We start from the raw sequence: 13,156 nt of genomic DNA, 5'->3' as shown, positions 1-13,156 counted from the left end.
CAGTCCATGCCCACCTCACATGGTGGCTCGAGCAAGCATCAGCTGCTTGTCCAAAGTATTTCCCCATAGGCTGCACCTGAAATACCACAATTACTCTGGGTTAATACTATGGTTTGCACACTGGGCTCCAGGGACTCCTGGGGTGACCTGGAATCGTGGGGGTGGGGGAGAGCCAGGCAAACAAGAGTCTGCCTCTGTGCTCTTGTTTTAACGAGAGCAGCCCTTTTTGGAAACACTTTTATGAACTGGCTTTCCCAGCATGATTTTATTAAGGACGGGCACCCAGCTTGTATCAAGTTTGCAATTATTGGGTTAAGGTGTCCCAGGCCCCAGGATAGGGACCCAGTGAGCTGCTGTTGGGTGCCCACCCTGGACCCCAGATTCATTCCATCTGAGCAAAGAACCAAGTCTTGAGGGGTGGCAATGAGAGGAAAAATCAAAGACCTTGAACTTGGGAAAGACGAGGGGGATGTGGACTGTGGGCCACAAGAGGAAGAGTGGGCACCCAAAACCAACTGTGCTTCAGTCACCATGGCATGGCCTGGGGAATTGATAATGATGGCCCGAGATCACCAAAGCTCAGATCTGGATGTGATCTTTGGGGTCACCGCATCCAAGTCACCGCTTTTATTATGGGCAAACAAGGCCTGGGAAAAGGAAGGGTCAGGACCCTGAACTAGGTGGCCCTATTCACCCTTTGTCCCTTTGGGAGTCTGACTTCCTGGGTTCAAATGCCCTCTTGGCCACTTTTTTTTTTTTTTTTTTTTGAGATACAGTTTCACTCTGTTGCCCAGGCTGGAGTGCAGTGGCATAATCTCTGCTCACTGCAACCTCTGCCTCCAGGGTTCATCGATTCTCCTGACTCAGTCTTCTGAGTAGCGGGGACTACAGGTGCACGCCACCATTCCTGGCTACTCTGTGTGTGTGTGTATGTGTGAGTGTTAGTGGATACAGGGCTTCACCATGTTTCCCAGGCATGTATTGAACTCCTGACCTCATGTGATCCACCAACTTTGGCCTCCCATATTGCTAGGATTACAGGCATGAGCCACCACGCCCAGTCCCCCTCTTGGCCACTTCTGAACTGGGAGACCTGGGAAGAGTCCCTCTCCTTCCTTGAGCCTCAGTTTCGTCATCTGTCAAATGGGAGAAGATCTTCCCACCGTGTGAAAACGCTGTGTACCTGAACACAGCATTTACACTGGCAGTAGTTCAGGCATGGCTGTTCAGACTTCTTTTGCTCTCCAGGAGGAGGGTTGGCATGGAGGGCAGGGAAGCTGTAATTTTCCAGGGACGCATCACAGCCAGCCACTACCACCTGCCTGCCTCACCCTTCCCTTCCCCTTTACCTCCTGGTCATTCCTCTCGGAGGAGAGTGCCATGGGGACACACAGAGTTGTGTCCCGTGTGACTTCAGCCTAGGGCAGGCCCAGTGCCAACAGAGAGGAGACTTGAGGGGGTCAAAGAAGACCCCTTGGGGAAGCCTTGTCCAAAACTGCAGATAGACTCACCGAGATCTCAGGGAGATCTCAGGGGGCTGAAGTATCAGTTATGGCCCTATAAAGACAGCAGCTGGGCTCTGGCTGCCTTACAGAAAGAGCGGTTGGAGGTCCCAGAATAACAAGTAGAGTGGGTCCTAGAATGGCAAGCCAGAGAGAGTGTGGGAGGGGACAGAACCAGGAAAATTCCAGGGACCTCTGCAGTAAGAATTTGAGAACCTTCTCTCTGGGTCAATTTCTTGTAACCCGCAAGAAGACTAGAAATCAGAAGGTTGTAGCCAGAATTTTCTTGGAACAGAAAGAATGGAACGGAATGGAATGGAACTAGAATACATTGGCATGTGTAATGCATAGTAAAAATAAGAATTGTTACATGTAGTCTGAGAACAGTGCCTCATGCCTGTAATCCCAGCACTTTGGGAGACCGAGGTGTGCAGATCACTTGAGTCCAGGAGTTCAAGACCAGCCTGGGCAACATAGCAAGACCCCATCTCTACAACAGTAACAAAAAATTAGCCAGGCAGGGAGGTGTGCTTGTAGTCCCAGTTACTCGGAAGGCTGGGGTGAGAGGATCACTTGAGCCCAGTAGGTCAAGGCTGCAATGGCCTATGATCACACCAGTGCACTGCAGCATGAGAGACAAAGCAAGACGCTATTTCCTTAAAAAAAAAAAAAAAAAAGTGTTCCATGAATATTTTGCATCATTTCTGCATACGTTTAATAGGTTGCGAGGTGAAATGAATTTCTCAGTCACTGATGAAATATTTAAGGTGGATGTAGTGGCTCACTTTGGGAGGCCAAGGTGGGTGGATCACTTGAGGCCAGGAGTTCGAGACCAGCATGGCCAACATGGTGAAATCACATCTCTACTAAAGATACAAAAATTAGCCAGGCATGGTTGTGCACGCCTGCAATCCCAGCTACTCGGGAGGCTGAGGTGGGAGGATTGCGTGAACCTAGGAGGTGGAGGTTGCAGTGAGCCGAGATCACGCCACTGCACTCCAGCCTGGGTGACAGAGTGAAACTCCGTCTCAAAAAAAAAATAAAAAAAAGATATTTGAAAGCTACTGTTCTAGAGGAGGCTGAAAATTACTCAGTTTTCATGGCCCAGTGTTAATTCTCCAAATATGTGCTGTGGGTGTGTATTCACAGAGCTGAACAAGACAGACAAGGCCTGTGTCCCCCAAGGGCACACAGACAGATGGGGAGACAGACCTACAGCAAGCAAAGAGTAAATGAAGACGGTCTCTGGATGAGACAGAAGTGCTGGGGAGGTAGTGGGACAGGGCGGTGTGGGAGTTCAGGGAAAAGCCCTCTGAGGAGGTGGCCAGATGCGGAGAACAGCTGACCCAGGCAGAGGGAACAGCACAAACAACTTCAAGGGGGCTCGAAGGGTGTGGTGTGTTCGGGGAAGGGCTAGAGGTGTGGGAAGGACTGGAGTGTGAGGCGCCAGCAAGAAGGGGAAGGGCACCCCAGGCAGGGCATTGCAGGTGCAAAGGGGCGGAGGTAAGAATGAATCCAGAAGGTTCTGGAGACCACCGGGGGATAGAGGCTCCTTTCTGGAACAGTGGGGGCTGAGATTTTTTTTCCCAAATGGGGGTACAGGGCCAGGTTGGGTGGCCTCAGGGAAGCCTGGGCTTGGTGCTGCCATCAGTGGGGAGCTATAGAGTGTGCTTGAGCTATAGAGGGCTGTAGTGAAAACAGTTTTATCTGTGGGGGTGCAGATTGTTAAACATGTCCTCCTCTAACCTGCCAGGGCTCTGTTGTCTCCAGCCACGTGCCCCTCCCCCACAGCCGACATCGTTTCTCCTGCCCCTCCCCTTGGGAACTGTTTCTGACCCTCCCTGAGCCCAGACATTGGCCTGGAAAACAGGAGATGTGGGGTGGGGGAAACGTTGCAAGAACTCCCTCATCCCTCCCCACCCACGCAGATTCTGCCCGGCCTCACTCTAGCCCCTCTAACTGACCCTCTCCAGCCAGACAAGCCTGGCTCAAAGTCCCCAACCCTCCATCTCCAAGAAACCCCCCCAGAAAAATCCGTCTGGGTCTCAAGACCCGTGGAGCCTGTTGCTGGGGAAGGGGAGTAGGAGGAAGGAAGATGGGGGTGGCAGACCCTGGCTTCTCCTGCCTGAAGCTTTCCATTGCTGAGGTAGCTGAGGTCCAAGTGCAGCCTGTGAGGGGAAATGGATGGAGGTGGGGGTCTCTGAGGAACCAGGCAGACAGTTCTACCCACTGTCACCCTCGTCCCCAAACCACCTCCCAGCCCTCCCCACCCTGGTCTCTTTGTTTCTGTGTCTTTGTTTTTTGTTTTTAGAGACAGAGCCTCGCTCTGTTGCTCAGGCTGGAGTGCAGTGGCACAATCATAGCTCCCTGCAGCCTCAAACTCCTGGGCTCAAGAAATCCTCCCAACTCAGCCTCCCAAGTAGGTGGGACCACAGGCACACACCATCACACCCAGCTAATTTTTAAAAATTTTTTGTAGGGACAGGATCCCACTATGTTGCCCAGGCTGATCTCAAACTCCTGGCCTCAAGCATCCGCCCACCTCAGCCTCCAAAAGTGCTGGTAATTATAGGCGTGAGCCACAGCACCTGGCCTGTCTCTATGATTTTAAGTCTGTATTAGTTTCTTAGGGCAGCGGTAACAAGGTAACAGCTTAAACCACAGAAATGTATTCTCTTTCACATTCTTGAGACTAGAAGTCCGAGATCACGGTGTAGCAGGGTTGGTTGTTTCTGAGGCCTCTCTCCTGGGCTTATAGATGGCATCTTCTACCTGTGTCCTCATGTGGTCTTCCCTCTGTACCTGGCTGTGTCTTAATCTTCTCTTCTTAGAAGGACACCAGTCCTCCTGGATTAGGGCCCACCCTAGTGACCTCATTTTAACTTAATTACCTCTTTAAAGACCCCGTCTCTGAATACGGTCACATTCTGAGGTCCTGAGGCTTAGGGTTTCAACACGTGACTTCTGCGGGACACGGTTCAGCCCATAACAGTGTCTCCGTGTGTCTCCTCTTTTATAATTTGCCAATACTTTTTTTTTTTCCCGAGACAGAGTCTTGCTCTGTTACCCAGGTTGGAGTGCAATGGTGCAATCTCAGCTCACTGCAACCTCTACCTCCCAGGTTCAAGTGATTCTCCTGCCTCAGCCTCCCAAGTAATGGAGATTACAGACAGCTGCCACCACACCCGGATAATTTTTGTGTTTTTAGTAGAGACGGAGTTTTGCCACGTTGGCTAGGCTGGTCTCGAACTCCTGACCTCAAGTGATCCACCCACCTCGGCCTCCCAAAGTGCTGGGATTACAGGCATGAGCCACTGCGCCTGGCCAATTTGGCAATAATTTTTTTTTTTTTTTTTAGATGGGTCCTCGCTCTGTCGCCTAGGCTGGAGTGCAATGGCTGGATCTCAGCTCACTGCAAGCTCCGCCTCTCGGGTTCATGCCATTCTCCCGCAATTTGGCAATAATTTTAATGGCAAAAACCACCATTTTTTTTTGCACCAAACAATATCTCTGTGTATGTTGGTCTCTTTCAGTCTTTCCATATCTCTTTGTAGCTCTGTGTCTCTCTCTCTCTGTCTCTGTCTTCCACCTCTTCCTCTCAGTCAATCTCTTCCCTTCCCTGGCTTCCTTCTGTCCGCCCTCCTTCTCTTCCCTCCTTGGCCCAGATGGATCCAGAGCCCTTTACAGGTTGGGTGACCTTGGACCCACTTGAGGCTTGGCTTCTCTAGCCTCAGTTTCCCCATCTGTCAGAGCTAAAACCACCACCTCTCACACAGGCAGACTCAGCAAGGATCAGCATGCAAGGGAGGTGTGAATTCTGCAGAGATCTCCAATGTCATTCTCACCTCCATCCTCATCTCAGCCCTGCATGGATAACAGGGAAGGAGGCCCAGAGAGGGGGATTGACTCGTCTAGGGTCACATAGCCAGTGGGGGCAGAGCATCCACCTGGCTAGGGTTTTTTCCACTTGCCCCTGTAACAGACAGGGCGGGGAGCCAGCTGGCAGCCTGGGCCTGGGGGACCTGCGGGGGTGGGGAAGATCCGCCCTGTCCCCTGAGGGGTCAGTGTCCAGTGTGTTGGAACACAGCTGTGGAGCAGAGGAACCACACTCAGAGTTTCCACCCCACGTGGTGGGTGGGAGGACAGGGATAGCTGCGGGCCTGTTTCCATTTATCGAGTGCTCCCTATGTCCCCGGCTCTCAATTTCATGCCTTTTTTTGTGTGTATGAGACAGGGTCTGACTCTGTCACCCAGGCTGGAGTGCAGTGGCACAATTATAGCTCACTGCAACCTCAACCTCCTGGGCTCAAGCAGTCCTCCCACCTCAGCCTCCTAAGTAGGTGAGACTAAAGGTGTGCACCACCATGCCTGGCTAATTTTTAATTTTTGTAGAGATGGGCGTCTCACTGTGTTGCCCAGGCTGGTCTCAAATTCCTAGGCTCAAGCGATCCTCTTGCCTTGGCCTCCCAAAGCACTGGGATTACTGGCATGAGCCACTGTGCCTGGCCGTTTACAGGTATGTCTCTCTTAATTCTCACAGATACTCAATGTGGCAGGTTCTATAATCCCCATTTTTCAAATGAGGAAACTGAGGCTCCAAAAGACTAAGACATTTGTACGAGGTAACACAATTAGGACTCAGATTCAGAAACCCAAGCTGACTCGTGTATTGGGGATGCCCCATCTCCAGCCAGCCTGTGCTGTTTTGGATCGTGATCCCAGAAGCCCTGCCCTGATTCCTGTGTGACCCTGCCTGAGCTCATCTGCCTCTCTGGTCTTCAGTTTTTGCACCTGTGAAATGGGACTGGCAACACAGGCCCACATAGTCCATCATGAAGCCAGATGTCAGGCTTGGATTTCTTAGGCCCGCACCCTTTTTTTTGTTTTGTTTTGTTTTGTTTTGTTTTATGGAGTCTCACTCTGTTGTCTAGGCTGGAGTGCAGTGGCAAGATCTCCACTCATTGCAACCTCTGCCTCCCAGGCTCAAGCAATACTCCTACTACCTCAGCCTCCTGAGTATCTGGGACTACAGGCGCGTGCCACCAACCCAGCTAATTTTTTACATTTTTTGTAGAGATGGGGTTTCATCATGTTTGCCAGGTTGGTCTCCAACTCGTGACCTCAAGCAATCCACCCACCTCAGCCTCCCAAAGTGCTGGGATTTCAGGCGTGAGCCACAGTGCCCAGCCAGGCCTGCACCCATTTAAATCCACCCTTGTCCCTCCCATCTCTATCAGATTTGTACAACATTGCCAAGCTGATCATTGCTAAAGAGATGTCATTTAAGTTTCCATATCTTTGGTTCTTAGTTGAGCCTGAGAACTTTTTCCTGTTTACTGGCCATGAGTGGTTCCTTCTTTTGCCAATTACTTGTGTATTTCTTTGGCTTATCCTTCTCTGGAGCTGTTTATTGCTTCCTTATTAATTTGCAAGTGTTCTTCCTGCATTAAGGGCATTAACCCTTTGTCGCCCATCTTTTCTGTAGTTTGCTGTTTCTTTATAGCATATGTTCATCTGTTTTTTAATTAATTAATTCATATTTATTGAACAATTTCTGTGTGCCAGGCACTGTTTGGGGCCCTGGGGACACAGCAGTGAACTAAACAGACAATCCTTCCTCTCTTGGAGCTCACATTCTAGCGGGAGACGAACACAAAACAGAATAAATTAATTGTAGAATATGGTAGAAAGTAGTAACTGCTACAGAGGAAAAATATAGGAGAGAAAGGATGTAGGGAGTGATGAGAAGGAAAGGCCTCATGGAGAACGTAATACCTTCTTGAACAAAGATGGAAGGAAGTTAAAAAGCAAGGCATGGTCCAGGCACAGTGACTCACACCTGTAATCCCAGCATTTTGGGAGGCTAAGGTGGGAGGATCACTTGAGCCCAGAATTTGAGACCAGCCTGGACAACATAGTGAGACTCCATCTTTACACATTTTTTTAAAATTAGCTGGGTGTGGTGGTGCGCACCTGTAGTCCCAGCTACACAGGAGGCCGAAGTGGGAGGATCGCTTGAGCCCAGCAGGTCAAGGTTGCAATGAGCCAAGATCGCACCACTGCTCTCCAGCCTGGGAGGCAGAGCAAAACCCTGTCTCAAAAAACACAAAAAACGCAAAAGAACTGGGGGAAGAGCATTCCAGCATTCCAGACAGCAGAACAGTGTGTGCAAAGGCCCTGAGGCAGAGTGGGCCTGGGGTGCCTGAGAAGGCCGGTGTGGTTGGAGAGGCTCAGGGCAATCGGTGGGAAAGAAGTCAGAGAGGAAAAGGCGCCAAGTCACACACAGGGCCTGGAAGGTTGCGGTGAGGACTTCGGCTTTTGCTCTTCATGAGAAGGGAACCAGCAGGGCTGTGCGTTGGGAGAGATGGGTGTGACTGTTTTAACAGGCTCACTCTGAATGTTGAGCATAGACCACAGCGGGGCTAAAGCAGGAGCCCAGGGGCAAAGGGACTTTGTTGTGGTGGGTGTGCTTTAGGGTTTTCCTTCCTTTTTGTGTTTTCTTTTATCTTTAAATTTCTTGCAGTGATTTTATGCTTTTATTTAAAAGAATCCACATTTTCTTTCTCCAGACCTTCCATAAGTATTACATTTCAGGGGTCTGAAAATGTTAAAGTACTGACAGGTACGCTGTGAAGTCAAGGACCCCACCAGGCCCCTGGCTGCCCACCCTCCCCCACTTTCCTGCCCCGCTAGCCACTGGTGTGCAGTGACTGTCACCCCGCCTCACCGCTGCCACAAGGTCAAACCAAACACTCCCCCCACCTGAAGCACTTCCTGCCCTGCTCCCTGGGAGACCAAACCACACACACTCCTGTCTGCACGTGGCTGCCCCGGGGCGTGGGAACAGCTGGTCCTGCCCTCCCCTCCCCTACCTGACCGGTCCTCCCTGCCCCCAACCATCTCCTCCACATTCCTTCCCCCACAGAGAGCTGGGCAGGCGGGAGGACCAGGAGGGTGGAAAAGAGTGACCCCCACAGCCCCCATACCTCTAGATAAATCTGAGCCTCCAATACCACTCACCCCTCAAAATGTCTCCCGAGGGGACTTTTACTTCCTTTAATCTCTAGAAGATGGATAGGGACAGAGGTAAGGTGTCCCATTTCACAGAGGGGACACTGAAGCCCAGAGAAGTTCAGAGGTTTGTCTAGGAAGACAGAGGTGCTGGGGTAAGGAAAGGGGAAGTGAGGACCCCAGACAGAGGCTGAGGAGGACTCCATGGGTACTGGGCTTGCCGTGATGTCCTTCAAGTCTCTGCAGTGGGGGTGGCGGCGGGGACTTGGCCCCAGGCTGTGTTCTCCAGGACTATGGGGGGAGGAGCGTGGACGCAGCTACAAGGCAGAGACAGCCCTAAAAGTGGGGAAAGGTGACAGGCTCACACCCCTAGAAAGGAGAAAAGGGGAGGCTGGGGGGTCCCCAAAGCACCGTTCAACTCCCTTCTCCCCATAATATAACATCCTCACTTCTGCCCCTTCCTCACCCACTTGGACCCAAATGACTGAGTCATGAGCCTCCTGGGGCTCTTTGGGGGCTGCTGGATAAGTGTGAGGTATCCTGAAGGGGGCCAAGGCCAGTGGGGGGCCTGGAAACTATCATCAGAGAAAATAACAAGTCCAGGCCTGCTGGGGGTGGGAGGGGAGAGATAAGGAGACCAGACTTTGGAGGGAGAGGACTTGGCTGCCCTAAAGGGAGGGCCAGTTGTCAGTGTGGTCTCCTGCGTTCCGGGGTCCTGGGACAGAGAGAGGTGACCAAAGCAGGCCAGTGGATCCACTTAGACAGCCCTGATCTACCCTGCCCAGGCCTGAGCCAGTTCCAGGATCCAGGTCAAAGACTTCAGCTCAGAGAGCACAGAGGGCTCTCAAGGCTGGCTCAATTCCAGATGGCTCCACAGACCAACCTCGTGGGGTCATCCCTGGCCCCTGACTCGGAAACTCCAGGACCCGGTGCAAGCTGCACCACAGACCAGCTGGGTGACCTTAGTGAAGTCATTTCCCTTCTCTGGGCTTCAGTCCCATCATCTGCAAAATAAATGACAAATAGAGTTCATCACATGTGCCATCTCTGCTCCAGTGGCAGTGACTTCCCAAAGCACTGTGTTGAGGAGGATTCTGAAGTTGCATCTTGGCTTAGTGGTAAGGCATGCCGGAATTGATTAGTAATGCCTGCCGTGAGTGCTAGGAGGACAGTAGTGGTATGCACTCATATATTTGACATTCCTGCTCTAACTTTGTCTGGCAGAAGAGGCAGGGGTGGACCAGATCACACAGGGCCAGGTCATGCTTAAAGAGGGATAGCATTAGGAGATATACCTAACGTAAATGACGAGTTAATGGGTGCAGCACACCAACATGGCACATGTATACATATGTAACAAACATGTACCCTAGAACATAAAGTATAATAAATTAAAAAAAAAAAAAAGACTTTATAATGTCAGGTTATGAGTAGTGCTATGAAAAAAAAAAAAAAAAACTAAGTAAGGTAAGGACAAAGATGGGCTTTTTAAAAATAAAGTGGTTGGGCCAGGCGCGGTGGCTCACACCTGTAATCCCTGAACTTTGGGAGGCCGAGGCGGGCGGATCACGAGGTCAGGAAATCGAGACCATCCTGGCTAACACTGTGAAACCCCGTCTCTACTAAAAATACAAAATAAATTAGCCGGGCATGGTGGCGGGTGCCTGTAGTCCCAGCTACTCAGGAGGCTGAGGCAGGAGAATGGCATGAACCTGGGAGGTAGAGCTTGCAGTGAGCTAAGATCGTGCCACTGCACTCCAGCCTGGGAGACAGAGTGAGACTCCATCTCAAATTAATTAATTAATTAATTAATTAAATAAAGTGGTTGGGGCCAGGCACAGTGGCTTATGCCTGTAAACCCAGCACTTTGGGAGGTCGAGGAGGGAGGACTACTTGAGCCCAGGAGTTCAAGTCCAGATCAGCCTGGGCGACATAGTGAGGCCCTGTCTCCACAAAAGGTTTGTTGTTGTTGTTGTTGTTGTTGTTGTTGTTGTTTAAGCTGGGTGTGGTGGTGTGTGCCAGTAGTCCCAGCTACTCAAGAGGCTGAGGTGGGAAGATCGCTGAGCCCAGGAGTTCAAGACTGCAGTAAGCAATGGTTAAGCCATTGCACTCTAGCCAGGGCAACAGAGCAAGATCTTGTCTATAAATAAATAACTAAATAAAGTGGTCGGGAAGGTGTCTCAGATAAGCTGACATTTGAGCAGAGACCTCTGCTAAGTGACGAAGTGCGCCATGAGGATATCTGGGAAGAGCACCTCGGGAAAGGGTCAGCAAGTGCAAAGACCAGACAGCAAAGGGGTGGGAATGTGCCTGGCATGCTTGAGAAAGAGCAGAGAGACCAGGGTGGCTCAAGTGGGGTGGGAGAGGGGTGAACACACAGGAAATGAGGTTCAGAGGGTATATGGGGGCCAGATCAGGAGGCCAGGTATTACCATGAGCAAAGTGGGAGCTGCAGGGGGAGTGAGAGCAGAGGACAGACAGGATCTGATTCGGGGCTGGGAAAGGCATAGGGGCTTGCATGGCGGTGGAGCCCAGACCTGCCTTCTGGTCAGAGCAGATTTTGGGTAGGGCCTGAGGGACTCCTCAGGTCCTGTGCCAGGCTGAGCCCACAAAAAGGCAGAGCTAGGGGTGAAGGCTGGCTCCCCTTCCGGGAGCAGCGGTCGCTTGTCCAGGCGGGAGGATGTTCTCACTGACTCGGAGGAAACAGCACGTCCCACATCAAAAGGGGGCCGGGCGGCTCCCACGCTCAGGGTTCGTGGGAACTCTGCTACCCTGGGTTCTCGCAGGAGGCCTGCAGATAGAGAGAGGCTGGCGACTACCTCGGGACTGTCCCCCAAGCTCACTGATGGGTAAATAAATAACAGCCCCACCGTGACACCCCCCTCACAGTGCTCTTCCCAGGAGCAAGACTGACTTTTGTAATGTAGGGCTATGTGGTGTTTAAGGGGCTCCAGAAATTTTAGGGCAGCTGAGATCTAAATCCTTCCTTTCCTGGAGTACCCTCTGTCTAACTCCTAGGCCAAACATTCAGCAAGAGCAGGGTTACCCACTGGGCCAGACTTTGGGCATTATATAGACCTGGGGTAGCAAACTGGCTTTACTGATTTATAGAGGCTGCCTGGAGAGCTGTACTGAGGACTCTGCTAAGCTTGAGAGAGTGCTGTGATGGATTAGTGATGTCTGCCACAGGTAGGAGACCAACCAGTGGTGGTATGCATGCTAAATATTTTTCTTTCCACCCATTTTATGGGCAGCTCTGGAGAAAAAAAAGAGATACTTTCTTCTTGTGAGACAGAAAGGAAGAAAGAGGTGTGAGAGAGACCTAGACTTAACTGATGTGTCTGCACTAGAGGTGCTTGAAGAATGGGCAGGGAAGAGGAGAAGCTTGAGGGAAATACCTCTATGCATTCCCGTAAAAGTATGGGGAGGGAGGAAGTTAGAGTGGTGAGAGCTGCCCACCTCAGGAAGGTCCTGGAGGATTATGACAGACCTTGAAAAGGGTCAAATGAATACTCAGCACCCCTTTTCATGGGCACCCCGCCGCAGGGTGCCTGACAAGAAAATCAAGACACCTTCACTCTCATCCCTGTGCCAAATGATGAGCTTTACATGTTTTAACACACTTAACCTTCACAGGATTCTATATCCATTACAGATGGGGAAACCGAGGCACAGTGCTTTCTTCCCACCTCCACTGACCAGGTCCTGGGGGACCCAGGGTACCTGCCATCCCATCCTGCCTCCCTCAGGAGCTGTGTTCATTGACTTCAGTCACGCCACACCTCCTCAAGGGGCTCGATCCAGATATCTGCTCCAGACCTCTCCACAGCCCTCAGAGGGGTCTGGGATGGGAGTCCTGGCCACATGATACTAGCCAGTATAGCTGAGCAGCCACTGAGTGGGGGCGTGTGTGCTGTACCTGTGTGCATGTGTGATTGTGCATCTGCGTGTGTACGGGTATGGGCCTCCCAGGCTGAGTGTGTGTCAGTGTCGGGAGGTGTGGGTGAGAGCATGTGCGCGTGTGTCCTCGCGTGCAGTGAGTCAGCGTGTCCTCCCGCGTCCCCATGCATGATGTGAATCAGTACGCATGAGTACTTCCCCACAGGCAGTGCGGAATCATGTGTCTGTGTGTGGATGGCAGGCCGTTCTGCAGGCTGCAGCGTGCCGGGTGCGTGTGAGGGCTGAGCGCACCAAACTCTGGGTTTGCTGCCCACTTTACCCAGCTCTGTGCAGCTGGGGAGAGGGGCGGCAGTGACAGGTGCAGTACTGGTCTACATGAGCCCCCTCTCTTGTCCATGGAGTGTCCTTCCAGGGGAGAGCTGTGTGTGCTTCTGTGTGTATTTGTATGTCCCCATGTGTGCATGAGTCTCTGTAGGTGTGGGGAGGTGTTCCCTGGAATATGTGAGTGTGTGTGTATCTTAATCCATGTATGTTCGTGGGGGGTGTGCCCTGAAGTGTGCCTGTGTGTGTCCATGTATGTGTGCAGGGTGTGCATTCCCTGGTGTGTGCAGTGCATTCCCCAAGTAGACAGATGGGGAGGGAGGCTCCCTGATATGTGTGTCTGTGTGTGTGCATGTATCTGTGGTATACGTCCTGGGTTGTGTGTGTTTGTGTGTCTGTGTACTTAAACATGTGTGTGTAAT

The 13,156-nt window shown here is 51.6% G+C and overlaps 1 protein-coding gene across 1 annotated transcript in view; it reads left to right on the top strand.

Annotated features, from left to right (window-relative positions):
• LOC105493377 (deltex E3 ubiquitin ligase 1) overlaps positions 1-13,156 on the top strand; it is a 41,589-nt gene that overhangs the window by 21,931 nt on the left and 6,502 nt on the right. The window lies entirely within an intron of this gene.

This window comes from Macaca nemestrina, chromosome 10 (genome assembly GCF_043159975.1).
Source record: "Macaca nemestrina isolate mMacNem1 chromosome 10, mMacNem.hap1, whole genome shotgun sequence".
Lineage (NCBI taxonomy): Eukaryota > Metazoa > Chordata > Mammalia > Primates > Cercopithecidae > Macaca > Macaca nemestrina.
This window is presented reverse-complemented; position numbering and strand designations above follow the sequence as displayed.